This window comes from Erinaceus europaeus (genome assembly GCF_950295315.1).
Source record: "Erinaceus europaeus chromosome 6 unlocalized genomic scaffold, mEriEur2.1 SUPER_6_unloc_7, whole genome shotgun sequence".
Lineage (NCBI taxonomy): Eukaryota > Metazoa > Chordata > Mammalia > Eulipotyphla > Erinaceidae > Erinaceus > Erinaceus europaeus.
The window spans coordinates 1,178,572-1,197,968 of NW_026647180.1; the positions used below are offsets into that span (position 1 = coordinate 1,178,572).

At 44.2% G+C, this 19,397-nt stretch overlaps 2 non-coding genes across 2 annotated transcripts; both read right to left on the bottom strand.

Moving 5' to 3' along the window:
* Window positions 1-834: 834 nt before the first annotated feature.
* On the bottom strand, window positions 835-941 carry LOC132536227 (U6 spliceosomal RNA). The gene has a single exon (XR_009547886.1). It is a non-coding gene; the product is annotated as a U6 spliceosomal RNA (small nuclear RNA).
* Window positions 942-13,083: 12,142 nt separating this feature from the next.
* Window positions 13,084-13,190, bottom strand: LOC132536228 (U6 spliceosomal RNA). The gene has a single exon (XR_009547887.1). It is a non-coding gene; the product is annotated as a U6 spliceosomal RNA (small nuclear RNA).
* Between the last annotated feature and the right edge of the window lie 6,207 nt (window positions 13,191-19,397).

Genomic DNA, 19,397 nt, shown 5'->3' on the forward strand with positions numbered 1-19,397 from the left:
CTCAATTTCTCTCTGTCGCTATCCAATAACAAACAAAAAAAGATACATAGATTGCTTTATGGAAAACTGGGAATTGTTATGCAAGTACATACATAACTTTTTTATTCATAAAAGAGAATGAGAGCATCATTATGGTACATGCAATGCCAGGAATCAAACTCAGGACCAGAAGGCGGCTCAGAGGGTAAAGCATATGCTTTACGTAGCATGTGGCTGGGGGTCTGATCCTCCACACTGCAAGTGCACACACCACAGGCAGGCAATGGGAGGGACTCCCTGCATAGAGGAGCAGTGCTTTGCATGTCTCCCTCTCTTAAAGGATACAGAATGTAGACTGGCGGGGAGGCTTCTCAGCTGTCCCATGCAGGTGCAAGGTTCTGGGTGGGATTGATCCTTAGGCACAATATTTGAGAAAAAATTTTTAAAAGTCTTTGTATTACTTAAAAAATGTACAGTTAAGAGAACAATATTACCATGATTTTTTTCAAAAAAGCCAATCTGCAGCCCTGGAGGCTGGCACAATGGTTGGAGTTTTGGACTCAAGCATGAGGTCCTGAATTCTACCACCAGCATCACATGTTACAGACTGATGCTACAGTGTTTTTTCTCTCTCTCTATCTCTCTCTCTTTCTCCTCCCTTTCTCCCTCACTAATTAATAAATCTTTTAAAAGAGCTTCAGCATATGTAGAAACAGGGTTCAGACAGACCTAGGATCCCACACATGCAAATCCAGACCTCTTACCACTGAACCACCTCCCAGCTTGCATTAACTGGATCTTTAAAAGATTTTAATTATTTATAATGTGTACATATATTTTATAAACTTTTTTTGAAAAAATATGTTACAATTCATGAATTTGTGTGTAATCCTTGAGCAGGGGCCATGCTAATCTTCTCTGTATCATGCCAATTTCAGTATATGTACTATCAAAGCTAGGACTATATTATAATCTTATTTAAAAAGTGTTAAGAGATGGAGACAGTTGGAGTCGGGTGGTGGCACAGCGGGTTAAGTGCACATGGCGCAAAGCTCAAGGACCGGAGGAAAGATGGCGGTTCGTGGTTAGAGCTCCTGGCTCCCCACCTGCAGGGGAGTCCCTTTACAGGTGGTGAAGCAGGTCTGCAGGTGTCTTTCTCTCCCCCTCTCTGTCTTCCCCTCCTCTCTCCATTTCTCTCTGTCCTATCCAACAACAACGACATTAATAACCACAACAATGTTAAGCAACAAGGGAAACCAAAAGGAAAAATATATAAAAATTTTAAAAGAGTGGAAAAGAATAGAAAAGAAAAAAAAGAAAGGGAGACAATGAGACCTTGGTGACAACAACAACAAAAAAATAAAATAACCTATTTATACTCTAGAATTGCAAAATGGCTAGGGCAGTGGATCTGTAGGCATTAAGTCCTGAATTCAATCCCCAGCATTGCATGTGCCATAGTCATGCTCTGCTTCTCTTTTTGGTATTAATAAGTAACATTTTTTCCTTTTTTTTAATTTCCTTTTTTTTTAAAACCACAGTTCCTGTCCGGTTCCTACCCAGCTCCAAGATTGGCTCCTGCCTGGCTCTGCCCAGCTCCTACTGCAGCTCCCACCTGCAAGTGCCCTGGCCGCCCTGTTGTGCGCAGGCGGACTGCAGTCCCCCCAGGACTATCCTTGCAGACACAAGAGCCCCAGGCGCCCCCCCACCCACCCCCCATGGCACAAGGAGCCCAGCCAGGCCCAGGCCTCCTGAAAGGGGTAGGGGGTGGGGGGGCGCTGGGAGTGGCCTCCCCGGACCAGCAGTTTGCAAAGTGCCAGACCCTCATCCCAGACCCAACCCGCAGCCTGGCAAATGGCTCAACAGGGGTTCCAGCCAGCCAGCATGGGGCACAGCTCTGAAATGCATGTCTCTTTGAGAGAGACAGAGGCAGAGAAAACACTCCAGTTCTAGAAGTGTGAGGAGACCCCCCAACCTGGACCCACACCCCGCGCCCAGGCCCGGCTAGTCTGGGAGCCCGGCTAGCCATGTTGCCCCAGGCCAAACTACAGGTTCAGGATTCCAAACAGCAGTCCCCCGAGGACCTCGTCGTGGGCCACACCGAGGAAGGACATCGGGCACACATTTCGATGGGCGGGCGCGCGGAAAGTTCTCTGGGCCTGGCCACTCCCTAAGCCAAGGCAGGCTGGTGGGTTCCACCGGGGTCCCCTCCTGCCTGGGCGGTTGGGGTGGGCCGGAGGCTCACTGCCCGGCCTCGAGCTGCCCGGGCGGGTCCTCACCCTCAGGGCGCTCAGAGCCGCAGGCATGGACATGCTGGGCGAGGCCCTGGGACCCCAGGACCCCTCTCCCGGCAGGAAGGAAAGTGAAGGCCGGCTGCCCAGACTCTCCGAAGGGGTCCCTGTGCTTGCGCTCCTGGAAGCCGAAAACAGCGGGATCTGGGGCGCGCAGCCACCCTTCCAGGGTGTCCCTGCCCGGGGTGTGGGGTCTGGGGTCTCGTGCACACCTCCCCCGGGTGCGCCCCTGCCAGGGGTGCGCATGGCATGGCCCTTATCCGGGGACTGCCCCGCTCAAGGCCGCTGGGGGTTGGGGGGGGGCGCAGCCACCTCTTCGGGGTGTGCCTGGGGTCCAGTGGCGCTGGCGCCTCTGTGGCTGTACCCCGACTTCGCCCCTCCCCCCACCCAGCACCTTCCTGGGCGGGCGCGACACCTGAGCCTTCCAGGATGGGTGGCACCGGGGGCCACTTACTTGGAATTGGAGGAATGGCAGTAGATGGGCCGAGCACGATGGACATGGCCGCTGCTGTCCAGCACAGCACCGTCATGACTCCCCAGCAGTACTTCCACGCCGGGAGCCTCCGCACAGTCGTGGCCTGGCGCTCAAGTCTCAGACCCGGGCCCCAGCGCTAGGGCCTATAGGTGCGACGCAACTCAACGCAATGCGGTGTGGGGGTGACGTGACGCGACGCAAAGCGGCGTGGGGTGACGTGACGTGACGCAACGCAATGCGCGTGGGGGTGACGCGACGCGACGCTAAGCAATGCAGCGTGGGGTCGACGGGGCCTCAGGGCGAGGGCCGCAGGGCTCCATGGCGCTGAGCTGGACGCAGCTGGGACAAAGAGAAGAAGAGAAGAAGGGAAGACAGGGGGAGAGAAAGATAGACACACCTGCAGACCTGCTTCACCTACTGTGAGGCCAGGCCCCTGCAGGTGGGGAGCTGGGGGCTCGAACCAGGATCCTTAGGCTGTGCGACCTGCGATAAACCCCCTGCGCCACCTCCGAACTCCCTTTTTTTAATGTTTTATTTATAAAAAGGAAACATTGAGTAAACCATAGGATAAGAGGGGTACAACTTCCAACAACGACAACAACAATAATAACTACAACAATAAATCAACAAGGGCAACAAAAGGGAATAAATAAATAAAATAAAATATTTTTTAAAAAAAGAGGGGTACAACTCCACACAATTCCCACCACCAGAACTCTGTATCCCATCCCCTCCCCTGATAGCTTTCTTGTTTTTTAACCCTGGGAGTATGGACCCAAGGTCATTGTGGGATGCAGAAGATGGAAGGTCTGGCTTCTGCAATTGCTTTCCCGCTGAACATGGGCGTTGACTGGTTGATCCATACTCCCAGCCTGTCTCTCCCTTGTCCTAGTGGGCAAGGGCTCTGGGGAAGCAGAGCTCCAGGACACATTGGTGGTGTTGTCTGTCCAGGGAAGTCTGGTCAGCATTATGCTAGCATCTGGAACCTGGTGGTTGAAAAGAGTTAATATACAAAGCCGAACAAATTGTTGACCAATCATGGACCTAAGCTGGAATAGAACAGATATAGTGTTGAGGGGATTCTTAAGAAATTCTTTAATAATTTTAAAATAGGCACAGGTGGTGGTGATCTCAGTTGAGCATGCACATAACCATGACTAATGACCCAGGTTCAAGGCCCCAGTGCCTACCTGCTAGGGGGTGGGGTTAAGCTTGACAAGCAAGCAGAGCTGTACGTGTCTTTCTCTCTCTCCATTATCTCCCTTCCTTGTATGAATTGCCTTGTTCTATCAAATCAAAATTTAATTGTAAATACAAATTCCTTAAAAATAATCTAAGCGAAGTCAGGAGGTAGCACAGTGGGTTAAGTACACTGGCTCTCAAACTACAGAGGGTTTCCATCACAGGCAGTGAAGCAGGTCTGCAGGTGTCTATCTTTCTCTCCCCCTCTCTGTTTTCTCCTCCTCTCTCCATTTCTCTCTGTCCTATCCAACTACAAGGACATCAATAAGAACAATAATAACTACAACAATAAAATAACAAGGGCAACAAAAGGGAAAATAAATATTTTAAAAATTTAAAAATATTTTTATTATCTTTATTTATTGCATAGTAACAGCAGAAATCAAAAGGGAAAGGGGAAGTAAAGAGGGAGAAGAGAGAGAGAGAGAGAGACCTGCAGCACTGCTTCACCATTCACAAAGATTTTCCTCTGCAGGTGTGGTGGGGACTCAAATCCAAAATAAATTTTAAGAATCTAACTCAACTCATTTTGTGTTGATGGTGTTAGGGTTTAGAGACAGACTTAAGTTTGAATAAAATCTAGAGACAGGATGTAAAGTTCAAAATCTCAGAGCCAGAAAAAGAAATAGGGCTTTGCCCAGACCCATCCCTGCTACCTGCAGGATGAGACTGCGTGAGAGGAGGACAAAGCATTAGGAATATAATGTCCCTTTGGAATATATATCCCTTGGAATATAATATCCCTTTGGAATATATATCCCTTTGGAATATAACATTTTAAAAATAGGCCTACTAGCTATCTTCAAAACAGAGACCCCAAATCTTCATCTGCAATATTCCAGCCTTTAGGTTCATGATGGGTCAACAATTTGTTTGGCTTTATATGTCAACTCTTTTTTTAGCCACCAGGTTTCAGATGCTACCAAGATGCCTACTGGACTTCCCTGGACAGAAGACTCCACCAATGTGTCCTGGAGCCCCACTTCTCCAGAACTCTGCCCCACTAGGGCAGAGAAAGACAGACTGAGAATATGGATCCACCTATAAACACCCATGTTCAGCATGGAAGCATTTACAGAAGCCAGACCTTCTACCTCTGCACACCATAATGTCCCTGAGACCATACTCCCAGAGGGTTAAAGAATAGGAAAGCCATTGGGAGGGGATGGGATACTGAGTTCTGGTGGTGGGAATTATACCCCTCTTATCCTATGGCCTTGTCAATGTTTCCATTTTATAAATAAACCTTTAAAAAAGAATAACATATATAGATAGTTGTATGCAAAAAAATCAGTGGAAGCTTCTTTAAAAGCAAAAAAATAGGGGCAGGTGGTGGTGCGCCTGGCTAAGTGCATACATCATAGTGCACAAGGACCTGGGTTCAAGCCCCTGGCCCCCTACCTGCAGGGGGAAAACTTCACAAGTGGTGAAATATAGCTACAGGTGTCTCTATCTCTTTCCCTTTCTATATGTTCCTCCCTTATCAATTTCTCTTTCTATCTAATCAATCAGTCAATCCAGACATAGATAATTAAAAAAAAAAGAGGCATCACATGCAGAGAAACTCCCCTCTCCCTCTAAGCTGAGGGGATACATTTTCAGAGTTTCTTCTGGCCTAAACAAAGTGCTGGGTGAAGATTTTGCCTCTTATTTTGTATTTCCTCTCACCTATAAAGGAATGCAAATGGGAGGGTGGGGTAGGTGGGGGTGCACTGGGTTTAGTGCACATAGTATAAAAGCACAAAGACCCATGCAAGGATCTTGGTTGGAGGCCCTGGCTCCTCACCTGCAGAGGGACACTTCACAAGCAGAGAAACAGGTCTCTATCCCTCTCTATATACCCCCTCCCCTCTCAGTTTCTCTCTGTCTTAGCCAAAATAAATAAGTAAATTAATCAATAAATATATGGCTGCCAGAACCAGTGGATTCATAGTGCTGGCCCTGAAACCTGGTGATAAGCCCAAAAGCAAGAAAGAAAGAAAGAAAGAAAGAAAGAAAGAAAGAAAGAAAGAAAGAAAGGAAAAATAAACAAAGAAAGAAAAGCCAAGAGAAAAAAGGGGGGAGTCAGGCAGTGGTATACTTGGTTAAACACACAACAATGCACAGGGACATGGATTCAAGCCCCTGATCCTCACTGAAGGAGGAAAGCTTCAAAAGTGACTAAGCAGGGCTGCAAGTGTCTCTGTCTCTCCCTCCCTCTCTCTCCCCCTTCCATCACATCTCAAGTTATGGCTGTCTCTATCCAATAAATAAAGATAGTTTAAAAAGAAAAGAAAATTAAAGAAAGGAAAAAGTTAAGCTACTAAAAACAGGCTTTCCAGAAGCAGTTTGTTTCCACTCATGTGCTCTGTAACAGGGGACCTCAAAAAAGAGCTTTCTTATTTCAAATGCCAATTTGATGTAGACTTCTGTCATGTAAATTAATTTTTCTATTATTATATTTATTTATTTAATGGATAGAAACAGCCATAAATTCAGAGGGAAGGTAGGTGGTAGGGAGAGAGACAGAGACACCTGCAACACGGCTTCACCACTCAAAAAGTTTTCCCCTTGCAGATGGGGGCCAGGGGCTTGAACTTGGATCCTTGTGCACTGTAACATGTGTGCTCAACCAGGTGTACCACAATCAGGACCCCAGGACTATTTAAAATAGTATCTTGCCAAAAAGCAGTTAACAGTCACACTCCAACAAGACTGTTCTAGCATCAGGAAACACTTGTAAACACCCCAGGCCCCCACACACACATGCACAGACAGGCTCCAAGGGGCAGAGGAAGCCAGTCTGACCTGGGAGTGAAGTGGGCAGGGCATACATGTGCCCTGGATCCTTCCACCTCAGTGGGCCCCCTCCCCTCCTCTTTCAACCTTCTCAGTTCAGATGACAGATTTACAAGCAAGATAAAGGGACCAAGCCAAGAAGGAAAGGAAGATAATAGAATATTAACAGGGGTTGGGCTGTAGCACAGTGGGTTAAGCACAGGTGGTGCAAAGCACAAGGATCAGCCTAAGGATACCGGCTAGAGCCCCCAAATTTGATTCCTTAATAAACCAGCCCCCCGAATTCCTTAATAAACCAGGCCCCCAAATTTGATTCCTTAATAAACCAGGCCCCAAAATTTGATTCCTTAATAAATCAAAGATACAGTAAGCACATTCAGTAATATTACCTTAATATCATGGACTTCATATCCTACCCTGTGGTCAGTGACACTATTCTGGGTGAAATTGTAGGTCTGGATTCTTTCTGACTAGGTTCTTGTTCCAACCTGTGCAGAGATAGAAAGGAATTCACATTTTAATATAATTACTATCTTTACTACAATGGAAAAGGCACTGCAAATTCTTTTCTAAGGATTTCTATTTCTGAACGTCAGGCACATACAATTGACAAAGAGCAAGAGTGGAAGGAATTTAATTGTTTAAGACTCTTGTTATCTCAGGTTTACTTATGGAGTAAGAGTGTTTCTTTTTCTCTTTTTTTTTCTACCTGAACTACAAATCCACTGCTCCTGCAGGCCATCACCCCCCCCCCCCCGCCTTTTGTTGTTCTTTTTGTTTATCATTGTTGCTGGATAGGACAGAGAAATTGAGGGTGGGGGGGAGACAATGAGTGGGAGAGAAAGACAGACACCTGCAGACCTGCTTCACCACTTGTGAAGTGACATCCCTGCAGGTGGGAAGCTCAAACTGGGATCCCAACCCCTATCCTTGAGCTTTGTGCCATGTGAGCTTAACCTGCTCGCTGCACTACCACCCAGCACCCAATAGTGCTTCTTCAGTAGTTCCAATTCCAATCAAAGCCAAATTATCAGTGGTACTGGGAGGAAGAGGTAGAGTGGATAAAGTATAGGATTCTCAGGCATGAGGTCCCAAGTTCAATTCCTGGTGCCACATATACCAGAGTAACGTGCAGATTCTCCCTGCTCCTCTCTCTCTCTCATTAATGAATAAATAAGATCTTTAGAACAAAACAAAAGAAAAATATCTCTGAAGATGGGTAGGTTGCACCATGGAAGAACTTAGAGCTTCTAAATTTTAGGTCCTGAGTCCAACCCCAAGCACTGCATATGCTAGAGTGCTGCTTCTGTGCCCCTCTACCACCTTTTGTAATTCATTAAATTAAAATAAATAAAAAACTATATTTTACCCTCATCAGTCCGTTCTCCAGCAAGTTTACTAATGTGTTAACTCAAATTTTTTCCTCAAGCTGTTTCTATTCAGGATTTGTATCATAACTGTCTAAAGAGAAAATTGGTTTAAAGGTCATTTTTATGAAATTTTTTATGGAAATTAAGATACTTTCAAGTTTTAAAATGAAACATATTATTACAAAAATTTATTACAAATCGCTATGGGTTCAGAAATAAATATCTCTGCCAAAACCATACTGCAAAGTGCAAGGACCAGTGGAAGGATCCTGGTTCTGGCCCCAGCTCCCCGGACCTGCAGGAAAGGTACTTCACAAGCAGTGAAGCAGGTCTGCAGGTATCTGTCTTTCTCTCCCCCTCTGTCTTCCCCTGCTATCTCCATTTCTCTCTGTCCTATCCAACAACAACAACATCAATAACTACAACAATGTTAAACAAGGGCAACTAAAAAGGGAAAATAAATTAATTCATTTAAAAACACCATACTACTGATAGAGTCTAAGGTCGAGGGTCAGGAAAGGGTTTTCCCCCCACTTCATTTTTCTCTATTTCCTAGATTTTGAATTACATATGTATGTAGTTTTATTCAAATGTATAAGTTCTACTAAAGTGTATGTATCATTTAAATAAGCAAAGTATGTATACTCTTGTTCTCTTCAGATTGTATAAATCTTTTGCCTCTTAAGTGAGCAAAGTATCATAATATTTTAAATTATAAAAAAGTAAAGGCTGCCACTGTCTGGGAGATTGTGCAGTGGATAAAGCTTTGGGGTTCTTAGGTGTGAGGTCTCAAGATTGATCTCCGGCATCAGATGTGTCAGAGTGATGCTGCGGTTCTCCTTCTTCCTCTCCCCTATCTCTCTCATTAATAAATAAATCTTTACAAACAAAAGTAAAACCTGAATGGGGTTGAAAGAGAATTTTGGAGTTGGAAGCCCAAAATAGCCATGTTTTTGAGTTATTTGCAGTAAACCTTGTAGCATTTTAGGAAAAGTGGGCTGCATAACAGTAAGCATTATAATAACTGTCACAAGTCACTTTGATTTAGATATCTTAGTTTTCCCTACTTTTGGCCTTTCCACTTTCCCTACGCTTGTTTTAGCCTGCCGTAGTGTAAGTGACAGTGCAAATAATATATTTATCCCTTGCCTGCGATGGTCTCAGATTGCAGAGGAGCATCAGTAGGTAGACTTGAAGATAGGAATTTGCATTTAAAAACCACTACTTCTTAGCAAACCCCTTCTGGCACACACACAGAGAGCATAAACATTCAAGTTATTTCTTATTCACAGCGGAGTATATTTTCTATATGTCCTGAGATTTTTACTTGGTCAAGAATAATGAAAAAACATTTTTAATATAAAGAAACCTTTTAAAAAGTTTTTTTTTTTCTTTTTGCTTGGTAAGAAAGAAAGAAATGGAGATGGAAAGGGGAGATAGAGTGGCAAAAGAAAGTGAGACGCATTAAGATACTGTTTCACTGCTTGTGAAGCTTCCACCTGCAAGTGGGGATCAGGGGCTTGAACCTTGGTCCTCTCACACTATAACATGTGCACTCACAAAGTGACCTTTACAAAAAGATGTTTCATACTTACACCAGAGTTTCATACTTACACCAGAGTTTCATACTTACATAATTCTACTGTTGTCAACAGTTGTTTTCTCCTTTTAAATTTAAAAATGAAAAAATGGGGTCCAGGAGGTGGTGTAACCAATGGAGTGCACATGTTACAATGCACAAGGACTAAGGTTCAAGCCCAAGATACAACCAGCTGAGGAGAAGCTTCACAAGTGGTGAGGTAGCACTGCAGGTGTCTCTCTTTGTCTCCCCTTCTAGATCTTCTGTTCCCTCTCAATTTCTGTCCAGGAAATAATAAATGAATAAAATATACAGGGGGCCAGCAGTGGTGCATCTGGTTAAGCACACAAATTACAGTGCATAAGGAACCAGGTTCAAGCCCTTGGTCCTAAGCTGCAGGGGGTAGGGGAAGCTTCACAAGTGGTAAAGCAAGGCTGTAGGTGGTTCTGTCTCTCTCCTGTTCTATCTCCCCCTCCCCTCCCTATTTTTCTGTCTCTGTCCAATAATAAATAAATATATTAATATATATAAATGAAAATTGACTTTAAAATTTTTAAAAAATGAAATAGAAAAAGTGGGATAAAGAGCATTTGAGAAACATCACAGTACCTGCCATCATGCCTGGTGCTCCCATGTTGTGTTAGGGCTCAACACCAGGTCTGCAAGCATGGTGATGTGATGTGCACTCTACTGGGAGAGCAAGCTCTGGACCCCTTCGTTTATTTATTTTTATGGATAGAGCACCACTCAGAACTTCTGTATGCTGGGGATCAATCTTGGGGCCTTATGCATGTGCAGTATGCAATTTACCAATAAGCTACCTCTCAGTTCAATGCTTATGATTTTGAGATAGAGACCTAAGCATAGATCTACCATCCACTGAACTTGGCTTGCTGTGTCTGTGTTGCTGTTCAGTGGTGCCAGGAATCAATCCGAGGGACTCCCATATGTAAGGCATGTGCAGAATGACTCTTCGAACAGTTGTTAAGTTATTCTACTAAATAAATCTTATCTGCAGTGTCCTGACAGGTGGTGCAGTGAATAAGACATTGGACTCTCAAGCATGAAGTTCTGAGTTTAATCTCTGGCATTCCATAGGTCACAGTGATGCTCTAGTTCTTCCCTCACACCTTCTCATTAAAAAATAAATCATTTTTTTCCTTTCCATTTTGTTGCCCTTGTTGTTTTAGCATTATTATGGTTATTATTATTGTTATTGATGTCATTGTGGATAGGACAGACAGAAATCGAGAGAGGAGGGGAAGATAGAGGTTGAAAGAAAGATAAGACATCTGCAAACCTGATTCACCACTTATGAAGAGACAACCTGCAGGTGGGGAGCCACGAACTCAACCCAGGTTCCTTGCACCAATCCTTGTGATTTGCACCACCTGCACTCAACCTCCTGCACTACCACCTGACCCCCACCTTTCTTTTTTTTCTTTTATTTAAATATATATATATTACCTGCATTCTTCTGGTATTTTGCTGTCGACACGTCTTTCTCTATAATCTTCTGGTAAAGCCTATCTCGAAGCACATGCAGAGCGATTTCTTTGTTTTTTTTTATCTGGGAGCGTCCTTGCTGGCATTCAACTACAAGCCCTGGAAAATTACCAAGACCAAAGACAGATGGGAGTTCCCACAAGGCAAACAAAACAGAACCAAGATATTTACGACAAGCAAACATGAATCAGGAAATTACTACAAAAGGTTAAGAACATTTTAGATTTAACAGGCTTTAGAAATGATACCTAAGGGAGCCAGAAGGTAGCACAGTGGGCTAAGCCCATATGGCACAAAGAGCAAGGACAGTTTAGGATCCTGGTTCAAGCCCCCTGCTCCCCACCTGCAGTGGAGTCACTTCACAGGTAGTAAAGCAGGTCTGCAGGTGTCTCTCTGTCTCTATTCCTCTCTATCTCCCCCTTCTCTCTCAATTTCTCTTTGTCGCTATCCAATAACAACAAAAAAAAAGAAAGAAAGAAAGAAAAGAAATGATACATAGATTGCTATATGGAAAACTGGAAATTGTTCTGCAAATACAAACTATTGTATTTAATATGGAATGTAAAACATTAATTCCCCAATAAAGAAATTAAAAAGAAAAAGAGAGAAAGAAAGGAAGAAATGATACCTAGCTTAAGATGTAATAACTGTTGACTCACCTGTAAAGAAGGAAGCTTCACAGGTGGTTAAGCAGTGCTGTTGTTGTCTTTCTCTCTACCTCCCCCTACGATCTCAGTTTCTCTGTCTTTATTCAATAAACAAGTAAAGTAAAATAAATCTTGAAAAAATACTTGTAAATGGTTGCTCTGATACTGATATCTTGAGGTGTTTCCTATATGAAGGCTGAATGTAGCAACACCTATTGATGAGGATGATTCTTTCTCCAAGTTCTGCCTCCCAATCCCACCCCAGCACATTCATTTACTTTCAAAGATCAACATACAGCAGGGTATTGTGACCCAAATGTAGATACACACGTTGTCTGTCTCAAGGAGAACTAAGTCAGCTTGACCCACTTCAATCATCAATACAGAGATGTTGAAAATAACATGTTTATATAGAGAGACCAATGCAAAGAAGCTACCCAGTGTCTTAAAAAAATTATAGTGACTGTTCTTTCCTTTGCCTTGGTTCTAAATTTGTTGAATTTGGATTTTAAATGGGCCTGGCCTACTGTTGAGTCCAGTTACCCGCCTAAATCTAGGCGCAGGTTGTCTGTTTCTTAAAAAGAAAACATAGCATAGCATGTGGCTGGGGGTCTGATCCTCCACACTGCAAGTGAAAACACAGGCAGGCAATGGGCGGGACTCCTTGCATAGAGGAGCAGTGCTTTGCATGTCTCCCTCTCTTAAAGGATACAGAATGGAGACTGGCAGGGAGGCCTCTCAGCTGTCCCATGCAGGTGCAAGGTTCTGGGTGGGATTGATCCCCAGGCACACTATTTGAGAAAAAATTTTAAAAAGACTTTGTATTATTTAAAAGATTTACAGTTAAGAGAACAACATTACCATGATTTTATTCAAAAAAGCCAATCTGCAGTCCTGGAGGCTGGCAGAGTGGTTGGAGTTTTGGACTCAAGCATGAGGTCCTGAATTCTACCTCCAGCATCACATGTTCCAGACTGATGCTATAGTGTTTTTCCTCTCTCTCTCTCTCTCTCCTCCCTTTCTCCCTCACTGATTAATAAATCTTTTAAAAGAGCTTCAGCATATGTAGAACCAGAGTTCAGACAGACCTGGGATCCCACACATACAAATCCAGATCTCTTGCCACTGAACCGCCTCCCAGGTTGCATTAACTGGCTCTTTAAAAGATTATAATTATTTATATGTGTGTACATATATTTTATAATCCTTTTTTTGAAAAAATATGGTATGCCTCATGAATCTGTGTGTAATCCTTGAGCAGGGGCCATGCTAATCTTTTATGTCTCATGCCAATTTTAGTATATGTACTATGGAAGCTAGGACTATATTATAATCTTATTTAAAAAGTGTTAAGAGATGGAGACAGTTGGAGTCAGGCAGTGGCACAGCGGGTTAAGCGCACATGGCGCAAAGCTCAGGGACCAGAGGAAAGATCGCGGTTCTAGCCCCTGGCTCCCCACCTGCCCGGGAGTCCCTTCACAGGTGGTGAAGCAGGTCTGCAGGTGTCTGTCTTTCTCTCCCCCTCTATGTCTTCCCCTCTTCTCTCCATTTCTCTCTGTCCTATCCAACAACAACGACATTAGTCACCACACAATGTTAAGCAACAAGGGCAACAAAATGGAAAAATAAATAAAAATAAAAATAAAAAAGAGTGGAAAAGAATTGACAAGAAAAAAAAAAGAAAGGGAGACAATGAGACCTTGGTGACAACAACAACAACAAAAATAAAATAACCTATTTATACTTTAGAATTGCAGAATGGCTAGGCTCTGTAAGAATTAAGTCCTGAATTCAATCCCCAGCATTGCATGTGCCATAGTCATGCTCTGCTTCTCTTTTTTGTATTAATAAATAACATTTTTCCTTTTTTTAATTTCCTTTTTTAATTTCCTTCCGGTTCCTGCCCGGTTCCTACCCAGCTCCAAGATCGGCTGCTGCCTGGCTCTGTGGGGCTCCTAGTGCAGCTCCCACCTGCCAGCATCCTGGCTGCCCCATTGTGTGAGTAGGCAGACTGCAGTCTCCCCAGGACTGTCCCCACAGACACAAGAACCCCAGGCGACCCCTGCCCACCCCCCACCACACATGGAGCCCTGCCAGGCCCAGGCCACCGGGACGAGAGGGGTTGGGGGTGGGTGTTGGCAGTACCCTCCAGGACCAGCAGGTTGCAAAGTGCCAGACCTTCAGCCCAGACCCAATCCACAGCCCGGGCCCAGGGCTCAACAAGGGTTGGAGCCAGCTGGCTTGGGGCACCCCTCTGAAATGCATGTTTCTTCTGAGAGAGACAGAGGCAGAGAAAACACTCCAGTTCTAGTAGTGCGAGGAGACCCCCAACCTGGACCCGCACCCCGTGCCCCAGCCTCCTTCACCCTAATTTGGGAGCTTGGCTCGCCATGTTTCCCCAGACCAAACTCGAAGTTCAGGATTCCAAACAGCCGTTCCCCGAGGACCTCGTTGTGGGCCACACCGAGAGGAAGGACAGCGGGTGCACATTTCGGGTGGGCGGACACACGGAAAGTTTTCTGGACCTGGCTGCCCCTGAAGCCAGGTTGGTGGGTTCCGGGGTCCCCTCCTGCCAGGGCGTTTGGGGTGGGCGGGAGGCGCACTGCCTGGACTCCAGCTGCACTGGCGGGTCCTCACCCTCGGGGCACTTGGAGCCACCAGCACTGACAAGCTGGGTGAGGCCCAGGGACCTAGGACCCCTCTCCCGGCAGGAAGGAAAGGGAAGGCCGGCTGCCCAGACTCTCCGGCGGGGTCCCTACGCTCGCGCTCACGGAAGCCAAAAGCAGCACGATCTGGGGGCGCACAGCCACCCTTCCAGGGTGTCCCTGCCAGGGGTGCAGGGTCTGGGGGCTGGCGGACACCTCCCCTGGGTGCGCCCCTGCCTGCGGGGGGTGCGCATGGCTCCATCTCGGGGAGCGCCCTGCTCAAGGCCGCTGGGTGCTGGAGGTTTGGGGGGGTGCGCAGCCACCTCTAAGGGGTGCGCCTGTCCCGGGGTACTGGGTCCGGGGGTGCTGGCCCCTCTGCGGCTGTACCCCGACTTCTCCCCTCACCCCACCCAGCAACTTCCCAGGTAGGCACAACAACCCAGCCTTCAAGGGCACAGGAACCAAGGGCCACTTACTTGCAATTGGAGGAATTTCACTAGATGGGCTCCAGCACTATGGACCTGGCCACTGGCTGCTGTCTGGCACAGCACCTTGGGGAGTCCCCAGCAGTACTTCCACACGGGGACTCCGCACAGTTCTTGCTGGGCGCTCAGGGCGCAGGGCCCAGGCCCCAGCACTGGGGCCTATGGGTGGGACACAACGCGGCATGGCTCAATGCTGCCTGGGGGTGATGAGATGCTATGCTACTCAATGTGACAGGGGGCGACAGGGTCTCAGGGCCCGGGCCTCAGGGCTCCATGGTGCTGCTGTGGATGCAGCTGGGACAAAGGGAAGAAGAGAAGAATGGAAGAGAGGGTGAGAGAAAGATAGACACCTGCAGACCTGCTTCACTGCCTATCTTTCTCTCCCCCTCTGTCTTCCCCTCCTCTCTCCATTTTTCTCTGTCCTATCCAACTACAAGGACATCAATAACAACAATAATAACTACAACAATAAAACAACAAGGGTAACAAAAGGGAAATAAATATTTGCCAGGAGCCATTTCTCTGTTTTATAGATGATAAGCTTTGAGACAACTGAACCCCTCAAGACAAATGTTAATTACCCCCTGGGCAGGCCATTTCCCCTTAGGTAAACCATTTATCAGTAATCAAGTGAGTCAACACACAGTTTGGTTCCTGCCATTTGTTGCAAGGAACATTCCTCTTTGAAGTTTGCTCCCCCTTCCCCTCCTCCAGCATTCCCTCTCCTTCCCCAAAGCCTTATAATGCCTGTATTCTCAATAAAATTTAGAGCTTGATCAGAAACTTGACTTGCTCTCGTTCTTCGCGTCTCTTGTCCCTATCATTTCAGGTCTCATTGGGTTGCTAGCCCCTGCTCACCGCCCTGCTGGCCGGGGCATAATGGCGCCCAACGTGGGGCAAAGAAGCCTTCTGAACCTAGAAACTCCGCTGATCGAGGGGGTAGGCCTACCCGAATCCACAGAGTCACCGCAGCCCGAGGGGGGTAACGCAAAGACTCGCAGAGATCGCCACGGAAATACCCGCCCGTGAGTCACATCTGGGGAAGAGTGTCACAGCGGCTGAGGTAAGCAAAACCATGGGACATGAATTCAGCAAACTATTTATTCATTAAAGGACTCAAGGAGTCACTCAAGACACGAAGAAATAGGGTTAAAAAAAAATTAAAGAAGTTTTTAGATTATATTGGAAATATTTGCCCCTGGTTCCCCCAGGAAGGCACTATAGATGAGAAGCGTTGGAGGAAAATTGTTGATTGTCTTAATGATCACTATCAGTCTTTTGGTCCTGAACGTGTACCTGTTTCTGCCTTTTGTTACTAGAATTTAATTAATGATATCTTAAAAATCTATAATAATCACCCTGATATTAAAAACCTTATTACAGAGGGTGAAAAGGTCCTCCGGCAACTTTCTTGTCCGCCGTCCAGGACAAAGACCCCATCTCCATGCCCTTCTGTGGTTATTGATCTTGATCCCCCAGTACCCAGTCAAAATAAAAGCCTCCCAACACCCGATGAAAGTAAAAGCCCTGTTTCCCTCCCTACAGGTCCCTCCTCACTTACTAAAGTTCCCTCCATTGACTCTCCTATTGCTAATTCACATGAGAGTGAAACCCAGCATTCTTTCCCCTGCCTCTATCCAGTTTTACAAAATCTCCCACAAAACCCTCCCTCTCCTGAAGCACTTCCCGCAGAGATTGAGGCTTTGCTAGAAAAAGAGGCTGCCAGATACTACAATCCCTATTGGTGTCCTCCTCCCTTTAATCTCCCTCCCTATATCCATGCTCCCACTCTCCAGCCTGACCCTCTCCTTGATAACCCCTCCGTCAGGAGGGCATGCTCAGGAGCCCTTACAGGAATTTCCACTCTCCACAAGGTCCTTGCTGACCAGAGAGAGCAGCTTCAATTAATGAAAGAAATAGCTGCAGTTACAGAAGAGCTTACATTTTTAGCCTCACCAAAAAACCTAAGCCCAATCCCTAAAACTAAGACTAAACCATCCAAATCAAACCCGGTTTTGGCTTTCCCTGTTACTCGGAGCCAGGCTCAAACTGGCTAACCCTAACCCCTAAGCTCTTCCTTGTCCAGACTGCCTCCCTACACCACCGTCCCTCCGTTTTGTGCTCTGGTCCTTGACTTGGCCAATAATACTGATTAAACCACCAAGGCTAAAACTCAACTAGCACGAAAAACAGCTTCCCTTAGAAAATTAGTAGAAAAAAAAAAAATGAGAACATTTACAATTAGTTAAAGAACTGTGGGCTCTTGATTTGGCATTATCTTAAAACTAGTCAGCCAAAAAAGATCCAGCTTTTTTCCCTCTACTCTCAAAAAGCTTAAAACCAGTTCTGAGTGAGATCTTATCTGGCTAACAAGCTATTCCTTAGAGAAAGAATGAAATCAATCAAACAAGATGTTCTCTTTAACTTAAAAGCTATTAACCAGAAAACCAGTACACACTTTTGATAGAAATTTAATTATTTGTTTCTTTAAAACTGTAAAATGTACCTTAGCCACAAACGCCCCTCCTGGATAGATAGGCTGTGAGTTAGGAATCCAAAAACCAAAAGCGGTTTTTCAAAGGGAAAATTTTCCTTTCACCAAGAATGTATGTTTTAAGTCTGTGCTAACCTTGTTTTCATTAATGTGTGTTAACCCCTAAGTAACTAAAGTTTGTTTTAAGTTTTAAATTAAGATTTAGTTAAGCTAAATGTGGTTTTAAAGATCCAGACTCATAGAGTTGGCACACCTTTACCAGAGTAAAATATAAGACAATTTCGTCCTTCTGATAGCTAATATCAGCATCAATTCATTAGTTAAAAAGATTTTCTGAGATATCTAGACATGGTAAAATGCCTCTGTAGTCTCTCTCACTCTTGTGAAAATTGTAGATATTACCAGCACCTCAATATCAACTGCCACTGTTTGTTAATTTAATTCCATCCTTGAACTGACTTTCTAATAACCCAGTCAGTGTAGAGCAGTGGCCTTGCCAGGAAAAAAGGGTTAAATGTGGTATTCCTGGCCTGATAAAAATTTTTCATTTGGTAGATGTGATTCAACAAAATTATTTAGTGTAAAATGGTCATCTAAAAGAAATGTTAACAGTAAAAATTTATTTTAACATTTCAGCTTTAAGGTTTATCTTAGCTTTTTAAGTTACCTATCTAAATCAAAGTGAAAGATCAATTAAGTTGTGTACCCACCCTTGTTCATAGCTGCCCTAAGGGTGTGATAGCTTTGTGATAAACAAAGGTCCTTAACAAACAAAGTTTAACATTTTACTCAAAATTGTTTAAGTGATTTCAAAAAAAAAAAAAGCTTTTAAAATACTTTCTCAACTAAACAGGCAAAACTGGCTTGGGTTAGTAAAAGATAACACAATAGTTATGTTAATTATTTACATGCCAGAGGCTCTTGCGCTGGTTTTCCTCTTTATATCTTTCTGCTTTTAAAAATTATCTGGTTTGTTTTAAGACACTGCCAGAGGTTTATTCTTGATAAATTAAGGTAATACATTGTGTTTTTGGTCTGATAGAAGATTTGTTTTGGCAAATCCTGATTTAACAAAATTAATATTTTGAATATTTAAACTATGAGGTTTTATTTTAGCCTTTTAAGTTGCCATATTAGAGTTCTAAAGAGTAAAATCTATTTATATCTATGCTTACTCATGATAGCCTTGTGATGAGTAAAGATCTTAGTAAACTAAAGGTATAATAGTGTACTTAAACTGCCTAATCAGTTTAAAATAATGCTAAAAAATGGTAAATATTTAATCATGTCAACACATTAGGTATTGACTTTCTATAACATATTGGTATATTCTAATGAAGAGCCTTCTAAAATCATAGAAAAAAAAAACAAGTCAATTCTAACCATTAGATCATCAATTAACTTGGTACAAGTTCTCTCCCTAAGTAAATAATTATAGGTACATCTGCACATGAAGAACTGACTGCTCATATGGTAAGATTTAAAAATAAACATTTTTAATTATTTATGGGTGTGTGATGACTCCTAAAGTCACTCATATCCTAAAATTTTTCTCATTTTTTTAACAAGCCTCTTAAAATTTTAACACTTGACCTGCCATAGTGAGAGCACTTTACTGGCTCCTGCATTATTTAATTAAGATCTTGCTATTCAGACTTTTAAGATTCATCTCCATTGATGAAAGCCAATGCTCTCTGACAGATTGATGTAATTCACCTGCCCATGTTTAGTAAACAAAAAAAAAAAAAAAACTTTTTCTCTCAGTTGATATTTTTTCTAAATTTATGTGGGCTACAGCTCAAACAAGAAAAACTAAAACCCTTAAGCTTAATTAATAATAAAAAAAAGAAGGGTAATGCACCCTCCAGTATTCAGTTGGCTAAAGTGTCAATGAAGTAACATACTA